This window comes from Dermochelys coriacea, chromosome 4, assembly GCF_009764565.3.
Source record: "Dermochelys coriacea isolate rDerCor1 chromosome 4, rDerCor1.pri.v4, whole genome shotgun sequence".
NCBI classification, from domain to species: Eukaryota; Metazoa; Chordata; order Testudines; family Dermochelyidae; genus Dermochelys; species Dermochelys coriacea.
In genome coordinates this window covers 102,302,096-102,308,854 of record NC_050071.1, presented here as the reverse complement: position 1 = coordinate 102,308,854, position 6,759 = coordinate 102,302,096, and positions in this window count along the sequence as shown.

Genomic DNA, 6,759 nt, shown 5'->3' with positions numbered 1-6,759 from the left:
CTTAAGGCGAGTCTCTGGGTCTCTACTACGTGCTCCACTTCCTCCCCACAAGTCCATGTGTGGAAAAACCATTGGTCCTGGGATGGGCCAGCAGTTAAGAGACAACCCAGGTCAAGGAGCCCAGATCACAGGCTTGATTGCTTCTCAATGATAGTCCTTTCTCAGGAAGAGCAGTTGTCTGGAATGCATTACCACAGCAAGTTTAGACCTGTGCAGTCACAGTGCTAATAACTTCACTCACAGCACAACATAGCTTCATAAATTGATAGCAGATAGCAAGAGAAGAGAGGTTGATGTTATCTGGTTACAGTACGTCTTTCTTTCTTTTTTTGGTAAGTGTAAACTCTTCAATCTCTGCTCTGTCCTACTAAATTGAATACGTGCAGTGATGAGCTGCCAAAATCTTAATAGGTTCCCTTCTCACCCCACGAGGGGGTCGTTGACCACCCCCACCCCCCGGGACTCCTGCCCCATCCAACCCCCCCCCCGTGTTTCTTGACGCCCCACCCAGCCCCATCCACCCCTCTCCCCGGCCCCTCACTGCCCTCAGAACCGGGCAGGAGGGTCTTGTGGGCCACCGTAGTGGGTGCCCAGCCCACCCCTAAGAGCCAGAGGCACCTGCTGGGGGGCGAGATGGGGAGTCCCAGAGGTGCTTACCTGGGGCAGCTCCCAGGAAGTATCCAGCAGGTCCCTCTGGCTCCTAGGGGCAGGGGAGCATAACTGGGGGAGTGGCCGCTCCCTCACTGATCACATCAAAGTGGCACCTTAGGCGCTGACTCCCTGGGTGCTCTGGGGCTGGAGCATCCACAGGGAAAATTTGTTGGGTGCAGAACCCCCACCGGCAGCTCCCCGCCCCGCCCCTGGCCCCAGCTCACCTCACCTCTGCTCCACCTCCTCCGCTGAACGCACCACCCTGCTCTGCTTCTCTGCCCCCTGGCTTCCCGTGAATCAGCTGTTCGGCGGGAAACCTGGAAGGGCTGAGAAGCAAGCAGCGGCTTCCCACTCAGGCCGAGAGTGGCGGAGGTGAGCTGGGGTGGGGAGCGGTTCCCCTGCGCCCTCCCCCCCCCCCCGCCCCAGCTCACCTCTGCCTCCCTGGGCCTGAGCAGGAAGCCGCCGCCTGCTTCTCAGCCTGCCCCAGCTTCCCGCACGAACAGCTGATTCGCGGGAATCCTGGGGTGTGGGGGCGGAGAAGCAGAGCGGGGTGGCGTGTTCAGGGGAGGAGGCGGAGGTGGAGCAGAGGTGAGCTGGGGCTGGGCCGGGGGTGGGGTGGGGAGCTGCCAGTAGGTGCTATGCACCCACCAAATTTTCCCCTTGGGTGCTCCAGGGCTGGAGCACCCATGGAGTCAGCGCCTAAGGTGCCACTTTTGGCCGGTTATATTTAGAAGCCCTTTTAGAACCGGTTGTCCCTCATGGAACAACTGGTTCTAAAAGGGCTTCTAAATTTAACAACCAGTTCTAGCAAACCAGTGGGAACTGGCTCCAGCTCACCACTGAATACGTGTCCACATAATTGAACCTACAGTAAGATCACAGCATATTCTAATCTAATCTAGAGTATATCTACCCATGTCTGCATTTAATTTTTTCTGACTAAACCTCATGCCTCCCCATTCATATCGGACAACCTGAAGTTGTTCTGCACTTACATTATATATATAATTTGCAGTTTACATGCCATGCACAATTTGCTATAAAGTTAATTTGTATGCGTGGGAATATGCGCTATTTTATGACTTAAGCCCTATATGATTTTTTTCTTTTTAATAGATGTGAAAAAAAACTTAGTTTATCAGATTCTAGGAAATCTCTCAACTGGATGACTAAAGAATATTGTAAGTTCTCTGTCATTGTGATAAAGCAGAGCTAAAAAAAAATCTTTACAAAAATCTAAAAGGAAGTTGCATTCCACTAACCTGATGCAATTCAGATATGATGTAACAGACAACACTATTTTAGGAGCTGACAGGCTTGAAAACTCCAGAGATTTTATCATCTGATAATATCGCCTTCCCTTGAGTTTCCATGCTACTATCAAAATTATTTGTGAGGTAGTGGGGGGGTTGATTTGTTTTTAACTATATGGAGATAAAATTATCAGTTTAGAAGTTAATTCTACGAGGAAGTTGCAAGGCTTTTATTGTTTCATTAGCAATTGTTGATTTGCATTTTTTATACATTGAGCAAACAAACCAGATATCTTAAAAAAAATAAATAAAAAGAGTGAGCAAAGAGATATTGGGTCTCTTACAGCCTAAAATATACACAGACCTTTAAAGAAAGTTATGCATGGTGTATACACACATTTTTATCTCTAAATGCAACTATACTCACTAATTCAGCCCTAAAACACCTTTGTTTCTCAATAATTGGCAACAAGCATGATTTGTTTTGCATACTATCTAGTCCATAAGAGTGTCCCACCCAAACTGGGATCTGCCCCAGACTTCCTCCGTCAGAGGTTTGCCCTAGGATTTGAGAGATCATTAAACTAGCATTACATTACTCTAGTTTATTCAGTCAATTTATAACACCAAGAAAAATCTTCCAATACACAAACGTTTGCTTAAAACCATAGCCAGAGAAAAACAGGTTATAAACTTCTATGTCCTGCCTATTACATTTAATAACTCCCCCAATATTGATTAAATATACTAACAATTAGGTCCAGTTATAATTTAGGGGAAACAATTACCTCTTCTGTTATTGTAGCCACAGATCTGATACTCAAAACTAAGGCTACCACCCGTTTCCAATTTACAGGAGGATCAACTATTATTATTACTATTATTATAAAATCAGTGTGGTCTGGAGGAAAGCACACAGAGCTGGGAGACAGAAAGGCTGAATACCAATCCTAGGTCTGCCATTGTGTCTTTAGGGGAGTTAGATCGCCTTTCAGTGTCAGTTTCTCCATCTTTAAAATTGGGATAATAATATTTACTAACATACCTACTACAGGTGTTCTGAAGGTTAGTTAGTGTCTGTACAATTTTTGAAATGTATCAAGCAGTATAAAAATACTATTATCAACCTCTCAGACAACTAGCAGATACATATAACACTGTTTATGTCTTTTGTGATTCTGATATTAACCAGCATATCATGGTTAATCAAATATTGTATAAAACTGACCATGGAAATTAAATAATCCAGCAGCATTTTCACAGGAAATATTATAGCATCATGTGATTGCGAGAAAAAAAAAGTGAAAAGATTTTGCCCCTCAGGAAATACACAGGCAATTGAGCAACCTTAGCATGGGAATGAAAGATAGTGTTGTGATTAAGACACTGGTCTGGGACTCAGGAGAGCTGGGGTCAGGTTCTGGCTTTGCTATAAACTTTCTGGATGACCTTGGACATGTCACTTAGGGACAGATTATCAAAGGCATTTAGAATCATAGACTTTAAGGTCAGAAGGGACCATTATGATAATCTAGTCTGATCTCCTGCCCAACGCTGGCCAAAGAATCTCACCCACCCACTCCTGTAACAAACCTCTAACTGATGTCTGAGCTATTGAAGTCCTCAAATCGTGGTTTAAAGACTTCAAGGTGCAGAGAATCCTCCAGCAAGTGACCCATGCCCCACGCAGCAGAGGAAGGTGAAAACCCCCCAGGGCCTCTGCCAATCTGCCCTGGACAAAATTCTTTCCTGACCCCAAATATGGAGATCAGCTAAACCCTGAGCATGTGAGCAAGACTCACCAGCCAGCCACCCAAGGAAAGAACTCTCTGTAGTAACTCAGATCCCACCCAATTTAACATCCCATCACAGGCCATTGGACATATCTACTGCTAATAGTTGAAGATCAATTAATTGCCAAAATTAGGCTATCCCATCAGATCATCCCTTTCATAAACTTATCAAGCTTAGTCTTGAAGCCAGATAAATCTTTTGCCCCTACTGCTTCCCTTGGAAGGCTGTTCCAGAACTTCACTCCTCTGATGTTAGAAACCTTCGTCTAATTTCAAGTCTAAACTTCCTGATGGCCAGTTTATATCCATTTGTTCTTGCGTACACATTGGTACTGAGCTTAAATAATTCTTCTCCCTCCGTGGTATTTATCCTTCTGATATATTTATATAGAGAGCAATCGTATCTCCCCTCAGCCTTCTTTTGGTTAGGCTAAACAAGCCAAGCTCTTGGAATATCCTTTCATAAGACAGGTTTTCGATTTCTCAGATCATCCTAGTAGCCCTTCTCTTTACCTGTTCCAGTTTGAATTCATCTTTCTTAAACATGGGAGACCAGAACTGCATACAATATTCCAGATGAGGTCTCACAAGTGCCTTGTATAAGGGTACTAACGCCTCCTTATCTCTACTGGAAATACCTTGCTTGATGCATCCCAAGACCGCATTAGCTTTTTTCACAGCCATATCACATTGGCGGCTCATAGTCATCCTGCGATCAACCAATAGGCCGAGGTCCTTCTTCTCCTTCCAAGTGATGCATCTCCAGTTTATAACAAAAATTCTTATTAATCCCTAAATGCATGACCTTACACTTTCCACTATTAAATTTCATCCTATTTCTATTACTCCAGTTTACAGGGTCATCCAGATCTTCCTGTATGATATCCCGGTCCTTCTCTGTATTGGCAATACCTCCCACCTTCATGTCATCCACAAACTTTATTAGTACATTCCCGCTTTTTGTGCGGAGGTCAGTAATAAAAAGATTAAATAAGAGTGGTCCCAAAACCGATCCCTGAGGAACTCCACTAGTAACCTCCTTCCAGCCTGACAGTTCACCTTTCAGTATGACCCGTTGTAGTCTCCCCTTTAACCAGTTTCTTATCCACCTTTCAATTTTCAAATTGATTCCCATCTTTTTCAATTTAGCTAATAATTCCCCATGTGGAACTGTATCAAATGCCTAACTGAAATCTAGGTAAATTAGATCCACTGCATTTCCTTTGTCCTTTCTTTTGAACACCTAAAGGTTCAGGTAGCTGTCTAGTGGTATTTTCAAAAGTGTCGGTCATAAATATAAAGGGAAGGGTAAACACCTTTAAAATCTCTCCTGGCCAGAGGAAAAACCCTTTCACCTGTAAAGGGTTAAGAAGCTAGGATAACCTCGTTGGCACCTGACCAAAATGACCAATGAGGAGATAAGATACTTTCAAAGCTGGAGGGGATGGGGAGAAACAAAGGTTCTCTGTCTGTGTGATGCTTTTGCCGGGAATAGAAAAGGAATGGAGTCTTAGAACTTAGTAAGTAAACTAGCTCGATATGCATTAGATTCTGTTTTGTTTAAATGGCTGAGAAAATAAGCTGTGCTGAATGGAATGTAGATTCCCGTTTTTGTGTCTTTTTGTAATTTAAGGTTTTGCCTAGAGGGATTCTCTATGATTTTAATCTGATTACCCTGTAAGGTATTTACCATCCTGATTTTACAGAGGTGATTCTTTTACTTTTCCTTTAATTAAAATTCTTCTTTTAAGAACCTGATTGCTTTTTCCTTGTTCTTAAGATCCAAGGATTTGGGTCTGTTTCACCTAAGCAAATTGGTGAGGATTTTTATCAAGCCTTCCCCTGGAAAGGGGGTGTAGGGTTTGGGGAGGATTTTGGGGGGAAAGATGTTTCCAAGCGGGCTCTTTCCCGTTTATATGTCTGTCAGATGCTTGGTGGTGGCTGCAATAAAGTCCAAGGGAAAAAGGAAAATAAATAGTTTGTACCTTGGGGAAGTTTTAACTTAAGCTGGTAAAAATAAGCTTAGGGGGTTTTCATGCAGGTCCCCACATCTGTACCCTAGAGTTCAGAGTGGGGAAGGAACCTTGACATGGTGGCAGAGCGGTGGGATTAACTTGAAATCATTTTGAGATCTATTTGAGATTTTTTTGAAGAAGCAGCACAGATTTTAAAAAGGGAATTTTTTTTTCCCCTTTGGGCTGCTGGAAAACAGGTTTTCAGCTGAAAGCAGTTAGTTTTTTTGTCTCTGCTTGGGGGCCAGAGCAGAGACAAAAGGGAATTGTTTTTGTGAGCTGGCGTTTTCTCTACCTAAAGACAGGATAGTTAACCTCCTGCAGGGAAATTCACAAGTCTTCACAGACTTGAAGAAGTGTGTGTGATTGTTTGTTTTTTCTTTTTGTTTTGTTTTGTTTTTTACCTAAGAGCAACTAGAGGGGTTTTCTGCCTATTTGCCTGGAGACAAAGGTGTAAATAAATAAATAAATAAGGATTTTTCTGTAGGCTGACAATCACTATCAGAGAACATAGGTATCCGGACAGCACAGCCAAATTTTACAAGCCAAGTTTTTTTGTTTGTTTTATTTCTAACTCTCAGGTGTAAAGTTAGTTAAAAAACAGAGGGGAAGGAACCTTGACAGTGCCTAAACTGGTTAGTTGCCAAACTCTCCTGGGTTGCTTTTGTAAATCACACTAGGTGCCTAGCTGCATCTTTGTGTCTAAATACCTTCAAAAATCTGCCCCTTATCTATGCCTCCGTTTCCTACCTGCAAAATGGGGCTAATAATACTTCCTTTCCCCTACATACACCTTTGTCTTGTCTATGTAAGTTCTTAAGGACACAAACTGTCTCTTTTTTTGTGTTTGTGCAACACCACAGTAGGTCCTGATCTCAGCTGGGGCTTCGAAGTGCTATGTAATATAAATAAAAAATAAATACAGTGGAACAATTTACCCAGGGTCATAGTAAATTCTCCTTCACTGAATTTTTAAAATCAGGAGTGGATGTTTTTCTAAAAGATCTGCTCTAGGAATTATTTTGGGGAAGTTCTATGGCCTGTGTTACA